The 22,325-nt window shown below is 47.4% G+C and overlaps 1 protein-coding gene across 9 annotated transcripts in view; it reads left to right on the plus strand.

The window, feature by feature from the left end:
• Positions 1–574: 574 nt before the first annotated feature.
• The window catches only part of TLN2 (talin 2), a 416,400-nt gene continuing 394,649 nt past the window's right edge, over positions 575–22,325 (plus strand). For 8 of the 9 annotated variants that reach the window (XM_057306201.1, XM_048219866.2, XM_048219865.2 and 5 more), the window contains exon 1: positions 575–712. The gene's annotated coding sequence lies outside the window, so the exon portion shown is untranslated. Of the gene's footprint in view, positions 713–1,997; positions 2,188–22,325 lie in introns of those variants that run through there. The other variant, XM_044390994.3, reaches the window with a different exon arrangement.

The following is a 22,325-nucleotide window of genomic DNA, read 5'->3' on the forward strand; positions in this document are numbered from 1 at the left end:
TTCCATATTAATTTAATAGAGTGCCACCGCTGTCCCCTTCCTACAGCCGGTCTCAAAAACCCTAAGTGACCTCTGACCACCAATTTCAGTGTCGCATGTGCAACACGTGCGGAGAGGGACAGCCAGCTGCCGGCTCCCACAGACGGCGTCAGGGCAGACCCCACAGCCCGCCACTGTCCTCTGGTCGGAAACACGCCGCACGCTCCACGGTGGCCAGTGGTCCGCGGGGAGCGCTCTGCGGTCCCAGGGGCCCCATTCCATAGACGCCGTGTCCCCTCCTCTCCCTCTCTAATCTCCCTCATAGCTGAGCCCGAGTTCGGGGGAGCCGGGGTCACTCTTCGCCCCCTTCTCCCCACGACAGCTCGGCGGGCGCGTCGCCTCTCCTCGTAGACCCTCCCAGCACCAGGCCGCCCGGTAGAGACCCAGAAGGGGCCCTTGTTGGCCCACCCCGGGTGCCGCACGGCGCCGCTGCTGGACTGGAGCCGCGCGGGGCCGCGCCGTCCCCGAGTGATGACGCGCTTCCTGCCCTCCCGGCGCTCGCGGGCCGTGCGCTCGCGCTCGCCCTCGGCTCTTGTTCCGCGCCCGGAGCCAGCGGCGGCGGCGGCAGCGGCTGAGGCGGCTGCGGGAGCGGAGCGGTCGCCGGGCGCGCGGGGGGACGCCGGCTGCACTCCGGGGCAGGCGCTCTACAATGAGACAGTAAATGCATCCCCCGGTAAGGCGCACGGCTCACTCGGGTTTTCCTCTTCCTCCAGCTGCATGCACGTTGCATGAATTTCTCGTGTCTTTTCCCTCCCCTCTACAGAAGGAAAATGTGGGTGGCTTTTTTCCTCCCTTTTGCATCTCGTGAGTGATGCCAATGCAGAAAATACCCCGCAAACTCCCAGATTTGCTGTCCTAGGAGGGCTTTTTGCAAAAATAAAATAAAATAAATCTAATGCACCTGTCTATTGCACATGTATGTTTCACTGCACTCGACCTGGGCGCAGCGGTTTGCAAACAGGCTGGCAGCCGGCGCCTGAGAGCGGATTCCTGGCCGCGGGCAGCCAGTCCCCTCCGGGGCTCCCGCTGGGTTTCCGGTAACTGGGTTTTGAAAAGCGGCCCCGCCTGCATGGAGTGTCCCCTCGGCCCCGGCCGGGCCCCCGCGCCAGGAGAGTTGGCGCGGGCGGAGCGGCTTCATTCCAGCACTGGCCGCCCCGACTCCAGCGCCACTTTGCAAACAAGTCTCCGGCCGAGGCTCGAGGCACAGACAGCCCGCTGGTGCGGAGCTCGTCCAGTCCCGGACTCTCAGACCTGCCGGTTCTACGACTCCCCTTGGCAATCTCGGCACCAGCAAAACTGCTGTCTGCTGAGGGACCTGGGCAGCGCCCGCCCGAGTGCGAGAGAGCAGGATTTGGATTTAGTGCCGCTGGCCTCACACTGGACCAGCGGAGCCCTTTCCTTCCTCGGCCCCGCAGGCTACAATTTCGCGCTCACTGGGAGCCGGGGGGTTCTGGGGACTGGGCATTTCGGGATTCCCTGAGGGGACCGAGGAACGACGTTCGAGGGCGCCATATTTTCAGTGGGTCTTGGCTGCGGAGGGAAGGGGCGTACAGTTTCTGGGGCCCGGGGGAGAGCGCGGCGCCCCCGCAGGAGAGGCCGGAGGGGTTTTCGCCGGGAAAGTTTGCGCGCCGAGGCAGGCGCGGAGGCGGCCGCGCAGAGCGCGCACCGAGGCTGCTCCCGCAGGGGCACGCGGGCTGCAGCGCGTCGCCAGGCCGGCCGGCCCGGGTGGAGGGCCCAGAGGCGCCCTCAGGGGCTTCGCGCCGGGCTCGTCCCCGCTCCCTGTCCCGCTGAGACGCAGCGTGCGGGCTCCGAGGCGCAGGGAACACGCCCCTCTCCCCCGCCGCCGCGGCTGCCCGGGCGCTCCGCCGGAGCCGTGCGCTTGGCGGCGTCCCCCGGCCGGGCGTCTGGTGCAGAGCGTGCTCCCGGCGCCGGGCTTCGCCTGGGCGCTCGGCACGGCGCGGGAGCTCTCTTGCTGCGGGAGAGGAGGCGAGCCGGCTAGTGGTCCGGGCCGAGGGCCTGGCCTGCGGTCGCCCCGGGGCCGAAGAGCGGGCCGAGCCTCCCCGAGCCTCCTTGGCTGCGGCGGCGACAGCAGCAGCGCGGGCGGCTGCGTGCTCGGATTTCGCCGCGATGCCAGCTCTTGGAGGCGAAGTAAGGGGGGCGTTTCCAGAAGTTGGGGCTCCAGGTGACGCGTGGGGAAACTTGAATTTGTGCTGTCCGTGCAGAGTCGAGGTGATAAGGGGAAAGGGAGTTGTTTCAGAATCCCTGCGTCTCGTGGTGAAAGCGAACCTCCGCTTATTTCCAGAAGACAGAAGCGTGAGCTGAGGTGTTTGGCGTTGTCCAAGACACAAAGAGGAGGGTAGGGATGACGTCCCGAGAAATGGGCCCCCAAATGTACATACATTACAAGCACGCTGGTGCTCCGCCACGTACTTTGGCTTTACTAGTACCTGGGTGTGCTGAGTTGTGGCATTCGTCAGGTTGCGCGCTGTCCTCCTCCCTTCTCCAGAGCCTGGAGTTGGCGACTTCTCAGGAGTGGGGCTGTGGGCATTCTTTTCTTTTGAAATGCAGTAGATTGTGATCTCTGCTTTGTGAAGGGGGAGAGGAAGGGCGTGTTTGCTGACCTACAATCAGCTGAATGCAGGAACATGCCAGCCTTTCTCCTTGGCGTCTTATTGAAACGATGCCATAGTATTGAGGTCATGTCAGCACTTTGGGGCTTCATCATTGGAGAGGCTTCAGGGGATCACAGAAAAAGGCAGGGGGGTGTGAAGCTTTCATCTGGGATGAGCCCTGTGATGTCAGGGATTAGGCTGCTCCTTCGCTGGTCCACTTCATTAAGTGCCTCCAGTGTGGATGTCAGCCGTTGCGTTTCCAAGATTTATCTTCCGTGATTGCTGATTTGGGGTATCTATGCAAACACTGTGGAGGGTTGGTGGCTGTGACAAGTGGCCTTGAGGGTTACCTGCACGAATGCTATTTCTTTCCTTCTTTCTTTCTTTTTTTTTTTTCATTGAGCCCTGGAATTGTGGAAAACACCGGAGCCCAAGATACATTTACCCAAAATTAGCATAACTAATTCAGGAGAGAATCAAATCAGTTGCAGAAAACCATCTATTTTGTAAAGTTCTAGTCTTGGTGGTCCTATCTTGAATCACAGAAACACAGGGTTCTTCAGATTGCGGAAGTCATTTTCTCTGCCTTTGTACCCACTCAGGTTATCAAGGAGATACAAAATAGTTTTAATTAAAGTGTCTTTCTTGATCTTGTTGTTGTGGTTCTACCTCCAAACGGAAAGCAAAAATTTAAAACTATTCTGTTATATGAGTTATGGGGATACTCTTTACAGGCTTAGGCTTAGAGGTGTGTCTTTGAATTCACTTACTGCTAAACCTAGTTGTTTAGGGTTTTTAAAACCAAACACTGTTTCTTTCCTAGAGTATTTTTACTGGGAGTCAGGCTTTACGAAGAGGGGTGTGTGTGTGTTTGTGTGTGTGTGTGTGTGTGTGTGTGTGTGTGTGTATGTGAGTGATGGGGGAGATGGAGATTTCTAGTCCAGCTTGTGTGTTTTATACCTCAAAATTATACTGATTCCCCTTCTCTTCCACCCCTCACTCCCAGCAGATTATTAGTTCCCAAGAGCAGTTAAGGGTGGTTACAGATGGTGAACAATTTTTACCAACTATGCTCAGAAAAATAAAACCTATACATCTAAAAATGTATTTATTCATTTTAGCATTATGCTTTGTAACTACATGTATGTCACATACTGTGTGTGTGTGTGCTAAACGTTCTAAAAATTAAATTTAAAAATTAGAAGTTTTTTTAATAAAGCTGAAATAAAAAATTAAAAAAGTTGCAAATCCTTCAGTCTTCGTTCCTAAGTTCACTACCTTCATATTTATCATTTTCTTATGCCTATTTTAGCAAAGTGTTATAAACTGGGCTTTGTTGCCTCTTGCCTGATTCATATTACAACTTTGTGACTTGATCAAAGTTCCTGCATTTTTGTTGTTGTTGTTGTTAAGAAGATTTTATAACTTCAAAAGGTTAGAAAATGCCTGTGCATTTTGGAGAGGTGCCTATTTACCCAGCTGTGTGGTGTGTGTGTTGTGGTGTGTGTGCGCATGTCCACACTCTTGGGACAGTGTCAGAACCTTGTGATCTGTGACATTATTGATTCAGAACTTTTGAGTCATAATGTTTTCTTGGAGATTTTGGGTGGTGTTTGGCCAATACAGGAAGTACTAAAAAAGAGTTAAATAATTCAAAGTCATTTTTATTGGGTACAAAAACATTTTAAAGACAAGAAGGAAAACTTAATAAGCAGGGCCAGAATTACAGCTTAACATACCCAACTGGTGCTTTTTTAATTACAGTACTTTCCCCCCAGAACTTCTTAATCCTATTACTTTCATATTTAATAAGGAGACTAGTTAAAACATAAGCCAAACAGAACTATTACAAATAATGGGGATAAATGGTGGGTTTAACCAGATGTTTTGCCTAAAGTTAAAAGAGTTAAGGAATCTGAACTCTGTCGAACTCCCCCTGAAGGCCCCCTCCACAGGTCCCCTCCTCAATAAGTAGGGGATTTTAAAAGGCAAAAAATCTTGGAGGGGGTGGAGACAAAAAACCAAAGAGGAAACGAATGCTTAAGGTAGGCTTCTCCTGTCCATCACCATCCTAACAACCTTTGGCTCGGTGGCAGGTGCCATTTGAGTGACAGCTGGTAGACAAGGCTGGGTACAAAATGCTTTGGTTGTGAGAGCCTTTCTTTATGTGTCACCCGGAACTATGAATTAAGACTGGGCTCATTTGCCACCCGTTTTACAGTGGATTTTCAGAGTCAATGCCAAGAACATGGTTTCGTTTTTCCCTTAACCAACAATTTAATTTCAGCCAAAGTGGTGCTGTCCAGAATTTGTAGGAAAAGTAATGAATATTTGTATTTCCTTTTTTACTCTTCTAGGTGCAATCTTAACAAAATTCTCCAAGTCTCCTATTCACTTAAACTCAGCAATTGTTTTGAGGGCTTACCATGTGCTTCATGGTAAGGAGACATCCCCTGCCCTAACCTCACATGCTGACTTCCTAGGGGGTGATATTCATTTGTACTTAACGTATCTAATAGATGCGGGGGGGGGGGGATGAGTGTGTGATTAAATAGTTTTTGAAGGACAACAGAAAGATGAACAAAGGATATGAATAGCATTCTCAAAAGAAGAGATATAAATGGTAAATATGTGAAAAGCTTCTTAACGTCCACAATGGTCAGGGAAATGCACATTTAAAACAGACATTAGATTTTCTGTCCATCCAGTTGACCCACTTTTTAAAAAATTGGTTACATCTTCTGTTAGTTGTGTTGGGGGGCAACTCGTAGACTCTCGGTGGGAGTATGAATTGCTGTAGGATTTAGGGAAAGCAGACAATTTCTCTGTAAGTTTGGAACCTGCTACCATATGCCCCAGCAATCCGGTATTTAGAGTCCTGTCTTACAGAAAGGAAAACATCAATTAGTATGTAAGGATCTGTGCGTGAGGATGTTTATTGTAGGATTATTAAAATAAATGAGAAGCAATATGAAATGTCCATCAGTAGGACGAATAATACCGGGTTTATTTTGGACTATTTTGCAAGGGATATCCGTGATGTATTAAATGTAAATAAAATCAAGTTACAGAGTATCATATGTAGTATCCTATTTCTGATTTGAAAAAGAAACCCTATGGGTATAACCTTGGAGAAAGATGTGGAAGGATGCACAAAACTTGAGATTGTTTAAAATTGGCAGTGGGAAGGGGGGGTGATTAACTTGCTCCATATACACTTGATAGGTTTACTTGCTCAAACACAAAAGCTTTTCTATATGGAAACACTTAAAAAGGGTATTTGGTTCATGAATACGAAACTTGTTTGGGACTATTTTGGAAATAAAAGGTGAGCAATATCACAGCTGCTTTCTCTGATGCCTTCTGCAGCAATCTTTTATCTCTTTGGAAGCTTTGAGTTAATTATCTTCTGACATCCTGAGGTTTCCCAATTTTGAGTCAAAGCCTTCATTGTAAAGGATGGCTTCGGGAAAAGCTGTTTACCTTTATCCCCCGGGAGAGTAGTGAGCATAAGAGATCAAGAAAACTCTTAGCGGGGCGCCTGGGTGGCTCAGTCAGTTAAACGTCTGCCTTGGGCTCTGGTCTTGATCCCGGGATCCGCAGGAACTCTGCTTCTCTTTCCCTCTGGCCCTCCCCACCATTCATGCTCTCTCTCTCGCTCCCTCTCTCTCTCTGATAAATAAATAAATAAATAAATAAATAAATAAATAAATTCTTTTAAAAAAAGCTCTTGGCAAGCACTCTCCTTTTCCTTCACTTTCTCTGATCCCAACTTAGTGAAGGTCTGGCCAATTGCAGAGTGTTCTCAGATAGTAGTAGCATATCCTCAAGCTTGGTTTCCCTACCTGAGGTTCGGAGAGGTTCTGTTCATGGCCATGCTGGCATTTGAACTCAGGTTTCCTTCCACACTATCCCTAGTTTGCTGACTGCTCCACCTGAATCATTTGTAATCTTGCCTCTTAGTGTGATTTTAGAGTTTATGAATTCTTGGCCGTTACCACTAAAATCAAAATTTGAAAAGCAGTGGAAACTCCATTCACGTTTTAAGAATTGATCCCGGGGTGCTGGGATCAGCTCAGAGTCCTTGGGCCCCCAACAGAGGACCCCATCCTCTGTGACCCTGTGAGTCCTGGTGGGAGACTCAGAATCTCAACCCACAAAAAGCCAGGACTCTGCTGCACACTTCGAAAATCATGGTTTAGATACCACCAGTCGTTCCCCAGCTAAAATGCATCAGAATCACCAGTAGGGCTTGTGAAAAGCCAGATTGTTGGGCCAGGGTTTCAGACTCTGTGAGTCCTGGGTGGGGTTCGAAGATTTGCATTTATAATAAGTTCCCAGGTGATGCTGTCTTGCTGGTCATGGACCATACTTTGAGAACTGCTGGTTTAGAGACACCAACTCCCTGTTTTGCAGATCTTGTGTGCCGGTCCAGCCAGTGCTCTACCCGGTCATGGATGAGAGTTACAATGCCAATCAAGCACGTTAGCTCCGTTTTAACAATTTTACCAAGCAGGGAGAAATCACTGTTTGGGTTATGTTATTTAACTGTTGTCTGCATCTGTTGTACGTGTTTGGGGATTTAGTGATGGACTGATGGATGTATGTTTATTCCACAGTGAAAGAGTTCATGACTGTTGTTTTAAATAGTTTGTAATGGGTTCTCATGAAAGAGTGGAGAGGACGGTTAGAGATGGTTTGGTTTTTGGTTTTGGTTTTTCAACATGCATGCATATTCAAGATTTGAAGTCATTGATTTCTTTTAATAACAAGTTGGCTACATGTGAAGGGTACTGTGAAGAAAATGGTGGCCAGATAAGTGTTGCTTAAATTGCATTGTAATCTAGTCATGAGTGCATTTTTTTTTTTTTTTGGAAGAAATTAAGTGCAGTAGCCGTTAATTTCAACAAGTGTTTATTTAACTGTTGCCAGAGAGGACACAGTTCTAACGATGCTTATCAGTGGCACATGCATGCTTGCTGTCCCTGGGGACCCTCATCACTTAGGTGTAAGTCCTTAGAGGCTCGGATGACCCAAAGCTCAAGAAGTTTTCCTGAAAAGCTCCCCTCCTCACTGATCCCCTAATTCTAAAATTCTTTAGTGGATAAACATTTGTTCTATTTTTAGCCACTTAATTTTAGTGCTTTGTATTTTCTAATGATTTCACATTAAGCTATAAGCAAAGCAAAATCAGGTAGTGGGGTGTATGAAAAAAAAGTGAAATGGGAAGGAAATTTTCATGAAGGAGATCCTGCTTAAGCTTGTAGGATGGGTCTCTCTTGTAGGGTTCTCCCCCCTGGCTATGCATTGGGATAACCTGGGGATTCTGTTGCATTGGTTTGGGTGGGCCCTTGGCATTGGTGGGTAAGTTTCCCAGGTAATTCTGATATGTAGCTAAGGTAGAGAGCCTCGATTTACAGCCCTCTGCCTCATGTTGCTCATTTTTTGAAGATTTTGTTCATCTGGACCATAGTCCCTTCTCCCTTCAACTTTTTTTTTTTTTTTTTTTAACAAACCTTTTCTGGGTGGTGGGATTATAGATATTTAAAATTTCTTAAAAATACTTTCTGGTATTTTCTAAATTTTCTCTATATTTAGGATATGTTTCTTTTATAATCAGAAAACACTTTATTTATTTATTTTTTTTAAGATTTTATTTATTTATGTGACAGAGAGACAGCCAGCGAGAGAGGGAACACGGCAGGGGGAGTGGGAGAGCAGGCCCCCAGCAGAGGAGCCAGATGTGGGACTCGATCCCGGAACGCCGGGATCACGCCCTGAGCCAAAGGCAGACGCTTAACAACTGCGCTACCCAGGCGCCCCAATCAGAAAACACTTTAATAAAAATCTTACTAGTGGCTGGATTTGGGTTTATCAAATATATATATGAATTTATATTTCTCTGTAATGACCAAATATCAAAACAGTAACGTCTCCCTATATACAGCAATGAATGCAGTGTGCTTCCCCTTCTGTAACCCTTAGCTGGATTTTGTTTGTTCAGATATTTTGGGATTATAGGTTTGGCTTATTTCACCATTTTATATTACATACCTTAATTTACAGGAAAGTCTTAGAATTGAATTTTGTAAGCATGTTTAAATACATTTTTCTGTGTAATCATGCTTTATTAGTTTTCCTGATAATCAGAATTTTCAACTCTTTATTTTTTTGAGAGACAGAATGAGTGCGCATGAGAACACTCTCGAGCACAGTGGGGAGGGGCAGGGGGAGAAGCAGACTCCCTGACGAGCAGGGAGCCTGATGTGGGGCTCTGTCCCAGGACCCTGAGCACGTGACCTGAGCCAAAAGCAGATCCTTAACCGGCTAAGCCACCCAGGTGCCCGATAATCAGAATTTATAAAGATTTTATTTGAGAGAGACAGAGAGAGGGTGTACAAGCGAGGGTGAGAGCACATGAACGGGGGAGTGGCAGGCAGAGAGAGAGAGAGGGAGAAGCAGACTCCACACTGACCAGGGAGCCTGACAGGGGGCTTGAACCCAGGACCCTGGGATCATGAGCTGAACTGAAGGCAGATGCTTAACCGACTGAGCCACCCAGGCACCCCCTGATGATCAGAATTTTTAAACAGTGAGTCGTGTGGTGCCATCAACACTTTTGGTGACTTGAAATCTATATAGATTGTCCATTCAACTCTTGGCCACCTCTTTTTGTTATCCTTTCCTCTACTCTTCTTCAGCCATCCCTCCCATGGTTATTTCTAGATAGAGGGTATTTGGCATTGTCTAGAGATGTTTTTGTGTGTCATAGCTTCAAGGGAGGCAGGGGTGCTACTGGCATTTAATAGGGAGAGGCCAGGGATGCTGCTAAACATCTTACAATGCACAGGACAGCCCCCCCACAACTAAGAATTCTCTGGCCTAGAATGACAGCCATGCCAGCATTGAGAAACCCTGCCGTAGCGTCCTTGTTTATTTAAGCACCAGTCCACAGGGGAGAGCTGTTTGATGTGACAACCCAACATGAACACACACACACACAACTGAAACAAGTTTCCCCAAATATTATTTACCCTTACTAGGTATAATGTACTCTTAGACTTTTTAACTTGTTCAATTAAAAAAAAAATGCTTATCACGACCCACTGTATTGATTTTACTGCCCACTAGGCCTTCCTTTGAAAAACACAGTTGTGGACCTTGTCATTACCACTACTACCTGCACCTTCAGCAAAATCTTGACAAGCGTTCCAGTGTGACCCTCACCTTTTCTCTTTCATCTTACTCCCTTTAGTACCCAGTTCCACCAGCCTTCACCCCTGCAAGGGCCTCTGACCTGGTGACCCTTCCACATTTCATTGACCATCATCCGTCTCTTCTGCTGTGACCTCCCCTGCCCCCAGCTCAGGTGCTCGCATACACCCTCAACTCCCTTGACCCTGTCTTCATCTAACTCTCATGGGAAATCCCCACCTTCCGCCTGCCCTGCTCCTGCCTGAGGCCAAGGAACCCAGCTAGAGAAAACACACAGCCATCTATATCGTATTTCTCTTTTGGTTTATGACCGCAGATCTCAAGGGGAGCTCTTGGCACAGTTGGGTGCACTGTGTTTCTATCTGCCTCCCACTTTCGGCTGATGACCTGGCTTATCTCAGGGAGAAAAAGAGGCAGTGAGGAATGAGTTTCACCGTCTTCCTTCCTGTTAAGTCTGCTAGCCTATCTACAGCAGTAGCCATGTTGCATTGTAGCCGCAGAGCCTTATGACCACATGTGCACTGGAGCCTGTTCTCTGTTGGCGTGCAGGACTCTCACTCATGCGTGTGTGGCCTTTCCCTTCTGCATGATCCCTTTTCCTTCTCTGATGGATAATCCCCCAAGAGAGAGAAGCTGTAGTATCCCTCATATTGAGGAAGAAAGCCACAACCACAGCGCACTGTTGACCCCATCCCCCAGTCAGCTGTTCTTCCATCCCTCTACCCTCCCTAATAGTAAATCTTCCCCAAAGAATTGCCATACATCCTCCTGCCCCGTTTCCTCCCTGCTCATTCTGTCTTGAATCCCCTCCAGTTTGGCTTTTGCCCCACCCCTTCCCCGAGGCCACACTTCTTCAGGGACCAGTGCTCTCCGGTGGCCAGCTCTTCCCTGTCACCACCTTCTGCAGCCTCTGAGCAGCAGTTAGCCGGCTGAGTGCCCTCTGGGACACTTTCTTCACCTGGCTTCCATGCCACCGTCCTCATCTGGTTCTCCTACACCCTGTTCGCTCCACCTGCAGCCCTCCTGCTGGATCTCCTCATCTGGGCTCCTGAAGGTTGGGGGTGCTCTCCCACACTTCATTTCATTTACCAGTTGGCTCCAGTGTCTCCTCCGCAGAGGTCTCCCTGGCACCCCCTAGCCCCTGCTTTCAAACCTCTTCCTTTTTTGTGTCCCTATCATTTTTCGTTCCCTGATATTACAGACATGATTCATTTATTGTACACCCCATGACACTAGGATATAAGCTCTAGGAGAGAAACTATCTGGCACCGTGTCCCCAAGTGTCTAGAACAACGGCTGGCACATAGGAGTTAACAAGAAATTTTAACGAGTAACTGATGAACAAAACTTGCTGATTATGGAGGTTAGCCGTAGATGAGGAAACAGAAATCTTTCCCAGGTTTGAGCTAAGGACGAGAGTCTAGAAGTGGAAAAGCAGTGTCTCATGGGGCCAGTATGTTTTAGGTCAAGTGCCATGCTTTAGAGGCTCACGGAATGAATGGCTGAAGTCCATGCTTGCTAACGACTTGTTGAGTGATGGAAGGCACCCGCGGAGGACTGTGAACTGCAGACACATGGTTGCCCCTCTCATTTTTATCTCCAAAGGAGGGGCATTTAAGCAGTCTGCTAGGTAGCTGGTGTCACTGGGTTGAAGACAGCAAATTCACTTGTCTGAAGTGTTTATCATTGACCTCGATGTTCTGGTGGGTTATTTGGTTCATCACTCATCCCCAGAGTCCACTTGACTCATGGAGAGATGTCTCCTTTCTGTCCTGCTGAGTTTGAGCCCCTGCAGAGGGATCCTGCAGATGGGTGGCGATGTGCCCTGGCTCTCTCAGTGCTGCTCTCTCAAGCATCCAGCTTAGAGAGTCCCAAACCTCCGTGTGTTTAAATGACAAGCCCTGTCTTCTCTGTTTGCATTGCTGCAACACCACCCATAATTACTTGACACTCGGCTCTAGGACCTAGTTTGATGTCAGTGAAGATATTTCCTGAGTGTGGCCTGAGGTCATGCATGGCAGATCTTCCCAGAGGAATGTGGATTATTCCTGGGTTTGAGAGATTACATCAAGGACACTTTAAGAGGCTTAATTTTCTCCTTGAAGGTCTTTCTATTGGGCTCAGCACCTCTCACTCCTGGGCCCTCCCCAGCAGGGCTAAAGGGTAAGGCATCAGCCAAGGGCAGCCTGAAGTGCAAGCACAAAGCAGTTGGGTGTAGTACACCCAAGAAGAAAGGGCACATGTCTTCATGGGAGATCTCAGAGTGATTCCAGAGAGGCTAATTGTTTAAATATGGGAGGTCTGAATGGTTCTAGGGCAGCCTCTCCCTTTGACGGGGAAGGAACCTAAGTCCAGAAGGATGAGACTTACTAGGGCCGCTTGGCAAAGCTGCCACTGGAATCCTACTTTCCCGACCACCACCGGGTGCTTTTCCCTTTTCTTGGGATGTCTGGTGGGACCCTGACTTGAACTGATGGCTCTAGTTCTCAGCCCTGACTGTGCTTCCAAATCACCAGAGAGGCTCTTAAAAACACTCTTCCTTACATATAATGCTAAGTGAAGTAAGTCGTTTAGAGGAAAACAAATACCATATGATTTCACTCATATGTGGAATTTAAGAAACAAAACAGAGAACAAAGAAAGAAGCAAGCAAACAAAAAACCCCACTCTTAACTCTGGAGAGCAGAGGTGGGTGGGGGATGGGTGAACTAGGCCGCGGGGATTAAGAGTACACTTACCGTGATGAGCACGGAGTCATATACAGAATTGTTAAATCACTGTGTCGCACATCTGAAACTATTACAGTGCTGTATGGTAATTATCCTGGAATTAAACAAAAAATGCTATTCCTAAACCCCATCCGGCTCACTGAGTTGGAATCCCTGAGAGCGAGACCTGGGCACCTGTGGTTTTTTAAAAAATCGCCCTAGGGAGGCTGCTGGGAGAGGTTGCCCCAGAAGGGTGTGTCGGACGTAAAGTCAGCCCATAGGCCTTGCACGCTGCACAGACACCGCTCCGTTCTGGGGCAGGACAGCCATCCCCATGGGCTCAGGCTAGTGCTCACGCTCCCACACCCTCTCTGGTTACTGGGTAAGACCCTCTGGGGTTCCAGTTTTAATGCACATAAAAAGGGCCTTTTACTTTCCTTGGGGGTATTTTGTGTTTTGTCCCACTAACGGGGAGAAAGAAAGGTGCGTTCAGTTTGAGAAAATCATCTCCTTGAGGGCCTTTGGGGTCCTCTTGGCTGAGATGCCCAGGTGTCTGAGGGCTGAGGGTGGTCCACCAGCTCTCAGAGCAGCCGGTGCTTGACGGGGACTGTGGGTGCCACTCTGACACAAGGGAAAAGGGAGCGTGAGTCGGCTGTGCAGGGATGGGTGGGGACAGTTTTATGAGGATGTTAAATCACTTGCTGGTTCTTGCTGGTAAACTTGCAGATGTTCTGGAGCTCTGGTTTTTGTGAGGGTTGCTACAGGCTCAGGACTCCACCGCAAAGCCTGCACTGAGGCCCCCCTCCTCATCCCCCCGTCCCCCTCCACAGCTGGCTCTCTCACTAACCTGGTAAGTAGTTCACATGGAGCTTTAGGAATGTACTTGAAGATATTAAAACAAGCCCTGTGGAATCTGAGATGCATCAGGGGCCGAGTGTCCCCCACAAACGGAACTACAGAAGGGCACTTTCCTCTCGCGTTGGAAGCTGACAGATTGTTTGAGTTTGTTAGGGCTGTTGTAATACAGTACCACAGATCTGCGGCTTATATAACAGAAATTTATTGTCTCCGTTCTGGGAGCTCGAGGTCCGAGATCCGGGTGTTGGCAGGGTTGGTTTCTTCCGAGGGCTATGAAGGAAGCTCATCTGTGCCAGGCCTTTCTCCTTGGCTCATAGATGGCTGTCTTCTCTTCATGCGTGTCTGTTTCTGGGTCCATGTTTCTCCTTCTTACAAGGACAGCAGTCATAATGGATGAGGGCCCACCCTAATGTCTTCATTTTAACTTGATTACCTCTGTAAAGCCCCTGTTTCTAAATAAGGTCACATTCGGAGGTCCTGGGGACCATTTTTGAGGGGACCCGAGTCAGTGCACATCACAGATTGTCAGACTGACCTGTGTCTCAGAATTCGACTCTGACCTGGAATGCTTCTTACTGAAGCTACCTTTTTAGACTAAGGACCCTCGTTGGCGATTGTTGTGGAAAATGCTGCACCTGCCAGTTTTACTCCTCTGTGTTTGCACTTTGCATTTCACGAAGGCCTTGTACCTATGTTGCCACTGTAACAGCCCTGAGAGGTGGGTGCTGTTTCTACTTGGAGGAAGCTGAGCTGTTCCAAGGTTTACACACCAAATACTGGGTAAGTTTGACCTAAGCTCAGATTTTCTACTCTATAGCATGGGTTTCTCCCGTAACACCTGTGATTCACAAACCTTGCTATGTATAAGAATCTTCTGGGAAGCTTGCTAAAATACAGGGTTAGGAGACCCTCTGCGATACTACTGAATCAGAAGCTGAGGTTGCAGCAAAGGAATCTGTATTTTTATTAAATTTCCCCTGGAGATTTTGATGTATTCCAAACTGCGAGAACACGTGCACTCTACCATAGACCTAATATTTTAGGGGGAAATAACCCACCTATACCACCAAGTGCCCATTTGAGTTTTTGTCAGCTGGCTTTCATGGGAGGCCCTAGGAGGCATCATGGAAAGGTACTCCCTGGAACCAGGGGGCGCTGAGAGCCCGAGGGGATGTCCCTTCCTAATGACCCCTGGCACCGTACTGACGGGTCCAGTCGGAGCTCTTTGGCTGTCCAGGCTGTGCTAATTGTCCCTTAGCTAGTGGGAAATAAAGCTAGCTCGAACTTTCTGTGCCACATATATGCATTTTTGCACCACAGTGGGAAGGGGTGGGAGAGAAGTTGAGAGGGTATGGTAACAAACATTGCATCCTTTAGCAAAGCAAAAATGAAACTGGCAGGAGGACATGGCGAGAAAAAATTGTGATTATTAAGTATTTCTCACTATAAAATGTATTTGCATTAACTAAAACATGCTGGAGCACGTACCATGTGGAAGAATCACCTGGAGAAATGTTAAAACGTGGATTCCTGGGCCCCAGCCCCAGAGATTTGTAATTCCGAGCTCCTGGTCTGGGGACCACACTTGGAGCAGGCAGCCGCTCCTTAATGAAAGATTGTCACAGTGTGGTTTTATCTGCTGACACTACAATGGCCAACCTCTGCAAAGTGTGAACATTTCTAAGCCATGGCCATTAGCCTACAGATTATAACCCATACTCAGGACCAATGTCCAATTTATGTTACCATCTTAACTTCATTTTAGTGATTATGTAACAAAACACATGCTCCCTTAGCTAGGGCTGTATGTCTTAGGGTGGGTACTAAGCCACCACCCTGGGACCAAGATTAAACACTACAGCTGCCTAGTCCCTAGAGATACTAATTTGGTAGGTCTGTGTGGGGTCCAAGAATGTGGAGTTCATAATCAGAAGATTCTTAGGTATACTGAAGTTTTGAGTGCCACTGAGCTGAGGCTTGGAAATCAGTTCTGCTTTTTACCAGCCTCATAGTAAAGTTATAAACACTATTAGATTGATTGCATTGTTCCCATTTTCTGGCTAGGAATGCTGTTGTTTGGTCTCAAGTTACAAAGATCTAATTCTGCGGTGGAAATGCATTCTGAATAGATTTTTAGAGTTGTTTGAATAATCACCTCCCTCTTTTACATAAGGTCACACAGTTCATTTTAAGATAAGTCTTAAAACAAAGCAAAAGTTATGTGCTTTGTCCAGGTAAATTCCTTTGGAACGTTGATAGTATGTGAAATTTATTACAGATTTTTGGAGTTAATTCAAGGAGGCTTTGTGGTTTTAAACTGCTCAGTTAAGGATGATCTTTGGTGGAAATAGGTTTATGTTCTTGGGCTCTGTGTGCATATTAAAAAAATTTTTGGTTAATGTGAGGGGGAGGGTTGGGAGGAGGGAACTCTTTTATTAGTAAAGGAGATTCAATTGCATGGACTAATAGATCTTGGTACTCGATGCTCCATGCCTAACAGATGTTTCTGCAAATTGATCCCCCCACCCCCCCACCCGTCCAGACAAGATTTTCAGTTCTGTTCTTCCTTCTGGCAGAATGGGGACCTTCGCTTTTAAAAAGAGGAGCTAAAATTAACTTTGTTTCATCGGACCGCACACGCCACGTCACTTTATATAATGTATTCTTGAAAAGTAAGAAATACACTATTTTAAAAACCACAGCAGGAACTTCGTGTGTTTGTTAAAATCAAGAGAACTACACACGTAAAAAGAATGACATTTACTGTACGTAATAATACTTCAGTAACCTGACTCAAAAAATGTATCAGGGGACCTTGTCAGGCTAGCCATCCTTTTGTGAATTAGTTTGCTAAGTAAAGATACCTTTTGTGATGCAGATGATCCCCCTGGGACCCCCTTTGTTTCCTGCTAGTTTGAAAACTGTTCTGTGTGCTTTCTCTCTGTGGCTGTTCAGTGGGGTGGGAGGGGTTAGATTGGCACAGGGCTGCTGAGGAATGGATTTGGCCTCTCATTCATTCCTCCAGGTCATTTTCTTCTAAGCCCCACGTCCAGCACATGGTGGGAGTTCACAGAGGTTGGGGCTTGGATTAAACCATCGTGGTGATGGAGAAACTGAGGAGTGGAGAGAGGTCAAGTGGCTTGTGCACATGTGAGAGCAAGGTGGCAGAAGCAGGAGAAGAGTCTGCTAGGCCTTCTGACTCCCTTTCCACCGTCTTTTCTCCACCTTACGTCTTACAAATTCCTGTTTATCAGTTGGGAGTCTTTTAAACCAGGGAGTGCCTGTGAGCTTGTGAAGGTTTTTGGAGGCGGCCTGTTATCATGGATAAGCCCTGGCTTTGAAGACATCTGTCAACTTGGCAACTGTTTCTCTGAGTATCTTTGAGGTGCATGGTCGATACAGCCTGGAACAAAACCTGGCACTGTCCTCATGGAAAGCAGGACCTGGCAGGGTATATGTCAGCAGGAGGCATTAAAACAAACCAGACACGGGGAGAGGGTCACATGCGAGAGCCTGTTACACAGTAGCCACCATTAATAGTGTGACCTGGGGCGAGTCACCTAACCTCTGAAAGCCTTGGTGTCCTCAGTAAAACAGACAAATCAAGGATTTGGTGCAAGGATTCAGTGAGATAATGACCGTAAAGCAGACAGTGTTTCTGGTCTCATGGTTATTATCTGTAATTTGTTCGGGTGAGTAAATGGATGTATGTGCCTTTTCACTTCTGTGCTATGTTGGCCCTTACAGACAGCCTCAAGACAGGACTTGGATGTGTTTATTTTTCTTTCTCTGTTTTGGATCATCTTCACAACAATGGGGAGATGTATTGGAGGGCTGTGCTGGTTGGTTTTGCTCATTGACTGATACGGTTGAGGTGGGAGTGGAGCTTTCTAATCGGGGAGCTGAGTTATGGTTCAGAGCTGTGCTGACATAATGGTGCCCTCAGTCTTTCCTCAGCGCCTTGGGGGCTGCCAGAACTCAGGCCCTACAAAGATGGTCCTTTTCTAAGTGTACCAGGATTCGGGAAAATTTGGGAGAATTGTCAGCTCTCTAAATGTATTTATAGGACTCCCAGAAGCAGGAGCTAGCTTAGTAGATTTTAAGGAACCTTAACCGAAGAGAAGAATGGAAAGGAAGCAGGGGCTCCCACAGGCTGTGAGAGATGCAGATGAGTTAATCCGGGCTTCCCCAAACTTCTCTGATAATAAGACTCACCTGAGCACTTGTTAGATTTCCAGTTCACTAGGCCTGCACCCATCTGGGTTGGGGCTCTGGGATCTGTGCATTTAATAGTTACTCACGTGATTCTTAGCAGGGGTGTTTGGGAAACACTGGCTTGGATCATAAATCTCCTTGTCCTTGTTATTCAAAGTTGGTTCATGGACCAGCAACATCCGTTCCACCTGGGAACTTGTTGAAACTCTCAGGCTCTACCCAGATCTGCTGACTCAGAATCAGCATATTAATAAGACCCTAGGGTGAATGTGCACACACAATAAATTTGGGGGAAAATTCGGGCTTGTGTAGAGGGCAGGGACACCTGTTTGCATTTTAAACCAGGGAGGTAGTGGTAGGCCAGGGATTTGAACTCCGTTTTCTGACTCCAGATTGAATGCTCCTCTCACGTGTTCTGGCCTCCGTTCTTACTGACTCAGGGCCTGTCTCCAGCCTGCTGTCAGGAGCCCTCACTGTCGTGTTAATATTGCATCTGGGAAGAATGATGCCTGGGGACAGGAGAGCGCTCCTGGGACCCCGCAAGTGTGTCATAATTCTTGGCATCCATTAACCCTGTCAGGACACCTTCTTACTGCCCTGGGGAGAAGACTGAGGTCCGAATGTAAGAGTCTATAAGTTTTGGAGACCTGTGGGGTTTTGCATTGTACCAGTGGTGGGTGCCTGAAAAAGCTGTTCTATCTCCATCCAAGGAAGGATCAGCCGGAGTGCAGTTTTTCTAATGCTCCTCCAGACTCTTAAATCCTCCCTCTGCAAGCGCAGTGTCAGAGCAAATACCCTCCCAGGCACTGGCCAAATGGCTTGAAGTAAGCGTCCACGCACATTTCGGAAAAGACAATTAGAAGCTTATTTGAGGAACTAAAGTCCTGCTGTGCTGGACATTAGAGTCAGAGAGAGCTCAGTGCCAGTTCGGGAAACTCTCCTGGAGGCTCTGTCTCATCCCGGCCCTGCTCCGAGAAGCTGAATTCGGGAAGTGGACAGGCTGCCAGGCTTGGGAGAGGGGAGGACAGGGAGGAGGCAAAGTGGGGAATGACAGGCCCCACAGAGAAAGAACAATGGCTGTGTCTCCTCCCAGGAGAATTGCAATCCTCGCATATACAATCAAGTGGAAAAGCAAAGTCGTTATGAATCCGTCAACACTTGAATCCTATTACTAGTTAGTACTGGTACTGGGGCCTGGAAGACTCTTTAGGAAACTGAGCCCTGGAGAGGTCAGGAACTCTGCCCAAGGTCACACGTTGAGCTAGTGGCAAAGCCTGGGTCAGGATGCAGGGATCTTGGTTTGTCCTCTGCACTGTCCCTGTGCTCGGCTGCTTTCCCTCTGGGAGCGAAGATGCTAAGACTATGAAACATTACAATGATTGGATCCAGATGTGCTGGCCCTACCGCCCTTTATTTATTTATTTTTTTTTAAAAGATTTTATTTATTTATTTGACAGAGATAGAGACAGCTAGTGAGAGAGGGAACACAAGCAGGGGGAGTGGGAGAGGAAGAAGCAGGCTCCCAGCGGAGGAGCCTGATGTGGGGCTCGATCCCATAACGCCGGGATCACGCCCTGAGCCGAAGGCAGGCGCCCAACCGCTGTGCCACCCAGGCGCCCCCCTACCCCCCTTTAAAACTAGCATAATTTCTTTTTTCTAATGGAATAGACTGTTTTAATCTGCTGGTTTCATTTGCTAGCCCATCTTACACATAAAGGTCAGGAAAGAAAAATCACAAGCTGGTAAATATCCCCATCGTTGGGGATGCTACACCGGGCTGTTTCTCTTGGCATGAGGTACCAGCTCAGATTATTTACAGCACCCAGGATGAGGGAAACCTCCGCACTGCACATGGGCAGAATGTTTGTGTTCAAAGTAGGGGCATGGATAGATATGCTCTTGCCAAGTTCCACAGGGACAGATGCATATTAAATTTTTAAAATTAAATTGTGGGAAGGCTGAAACTTGACAAAGACTTTTTAGCTTGAATAGGGGACCCTAAAGGGCCCCAGTGCAGAGGCATGGGGAGGATGTAGCCATTTCTGTGATGTCTAATTGCTTGTGTGGAAAATCAGAAGCCTGTAATCATTTATGCTACACGGTTTAGCAATCGACTACACATTGCCTTGGTTTAAAATAGTTTAATGTGTGTGCCCATTTTATGTTGTCCCGTAGATTGAGTTTTGAGGGCAACCAAGCCATTCTTTCGTCCAGCAGTGCAGGGGCATGTTATTGCATGATCAGGGCATCCGGCTGTAGCGGTCAGAGTGGAGGTGCCTCGGGAAGGTCGGACTTGAGCTAGAGGCCAAGTGCTCCGAATTTGGGTGTTCTTCCGTGTTGTGTTGGCTGTCAACCAGGCCATACAACTGCTTCTTACTAATACGTCAAATTGGTTGAACTCAATGAAGTCCTAACAAAAGACATAATTTGTTGAGCAATTAAATATTTTTAGATTATAATAGAAGCAAGCAGTCAGTGGTGTCAGAGGTTTAATTTGCTTTGAAAACTGGAGGGAAATCCCATGCCTTGACTTCCGTGGTAAAATAACAGTGTTCTGGGGGAATTGGGTTTGAGAACCATTGGACTGGCCTTGCCACAGTCAGTCTAAGAAGAAGCCAGGCCCTGGCTCTGTCCTTCAACTGGTGGCTAAGGTGCTATGTTCATCAGGTTTCTCAGAGTGTGCCCTTGGGACTGGGAGCCTTAGTATCACCTGGGAACTTAAAAGAAAGGCAGCCACATTCCCCCACCTACTGAATCATAACTCTGGGGCTGGGGCCCAGGAATACAGATTTGAACAAGTTTTCTAGGGTATTCTGATGCACACCAGGGTTTGAGAAGCACTACTGTACAGTTCATAAGCGGCAAAGCTGTTTGGATGTGCATTCTGGTGGGTCATTTCCCAAAGTATTTCGCGTTGGGTTGGCTTCTTGTTCTGGTAACCCGGCCAAGTGGTTGGGGTAAATAAGGTTAGATTTCCATTAGTGCTCAGTAATAATTAACAACAGCCGGCCCTGCTGTCTGGATGGATATGATAGTCCAGCTCATCTCAGACTGGGCTCTGCGAAAAGCAGTCTGGTTGTGACTTGAGAAGGAGTCAATTTAAGAACACTTTAAAAAATAAATAAATAAAAGAACATTTTCTCTCAAGGATGCCTTTGACAGTCACGTTCCTCTCAGGGATAGATAGAGATGGACAGATCTCAGGGAGAAAAAGGTGGAAGAGATGCCCAAACTGGCTGAGAGCCTTGCAGAGAGACAGGTTTCCTGCTGAGGGAGTGTCATAGCAAAGTGGCAGGGCTGAGACAGCCCGGATGTTTTTCACCTGTGTTTCTTCTGGCTGTGTGGTAGCAAAAATGTTTGATGAGCATTCTTCTCTTGAAAGGACTTTTTCATTCTAACAGTTGAAACAGAGCTCTCTAAGAAACATTTCCTCATGGAGCAAATGTTTCCAGCTTAAACAAACTGAATGTTGAGATAGTATCGACTTTGACTTTGAGGGAGAAGAGCCTAGTTAAAGGTTTCCGTTCATTCATGCCTTGCTCTCTGTGCTAGAGAATGTACGGAGCAGAATAAGACAGGATTCCTGCTCTGATGGGGGTCACCCAGAAGGAGAGGGAGGGGTGGGCACAGTAGGTACTAAGGGCTGGAGCCAGCCAGCTAAGGGGCTCTGTGACCTGCCAGGAGCATTTCCCTGAAATTGGTGGTACTTGGGGTGTGTGGGGGCTGATCTAAGAGACTGTCTGCAAGCTATGTTCAGAGGACCAAGGTCCATCTTTTCTTCTAGTATCTTAGTCAGTTGTGGGGGACTCTTCCCCTGTCCATAGGGTCAATTGCATCATAAAACCATAATAGTACCCCTTTTAGTTGAAAACAGTTTAAAAATTACTTTAGGGTTGTCAGGTCTGGGTGGAGGTTGGGGTGATTCTTTGAGGAGTATTGGGGAAACATAATTAAAAGCAAAACCTTTTCCCAACCCAGAACACTTCTTCACAAAGGCAAAAGAAAAAGAAAACTATTATTGAATATGCATTAAACCAGAATGTGATGAACGTCACAGGCAGCCTGCTGCAAGGATTACAAAGCTAGAGATTATACAGATGGAAAGAAATCTCATTCTTTTATATAGCTCAGGGGATGCGCTGCATTATATTCATGTCTTCAAGATCAAATTTCTAAATTTATCCTGTTTTTACTAACTGGAGGCAGGCTTGCAATTTGGAGTAAAGTGACCGCTGGAACTAGGCGCTGGCCCTCCCAGGAAACTGGGAGATAGAGCCTTATCTTCCTTGATGATTGCATTTCAAAGAGGTGCTCCTTAGGTAGTTGGGAGAGAGGCTTGTTTGATTTGCATTTGACCTTCCTGCAACAGCCCTGCTCCTTTGTTCTGGTGAGAGTGGCTTAATATCCTGGAATCAGAGCTTGCCCTTAGTTCGTCGGGGTTCTGTCGGATTCTGACTGTTTGCCTCAATGAATTAGTTAAACTCACTCACTTTGTCTCCCTCCGTCCCGTGGACTTGCTTCCTTCCACACCTTTGCCTCTTCTGTCCATCTCCAATCAGAATCAGGAAGAATCTTTGTGTCCTCATCATAGTGCCTGGGATTTCTGTAGAGTAAGTGGACAAGCTTTATAAGCCTTCCAGACCAGGCATGTTACACTGCCTCTGATGCCTGGAGAAGC

The sequence above is a fragment of the Ursus arctos genome, unplaced genomic scaffold (assembly GCF_023065955.2).
Source record: "Ursus arctos isolate Adak ecotype North America unplaced genomic scaffold, UrsArc2.0 scaffold_36, whole genome shotgun sequence".
NCBI classification, from domain to species: domain Eukaryota; kingdom Metazoa; phylum Chordata; class Mammalia; order Carnivora; family Ursidae; genus Ursus; species Ursus arctos.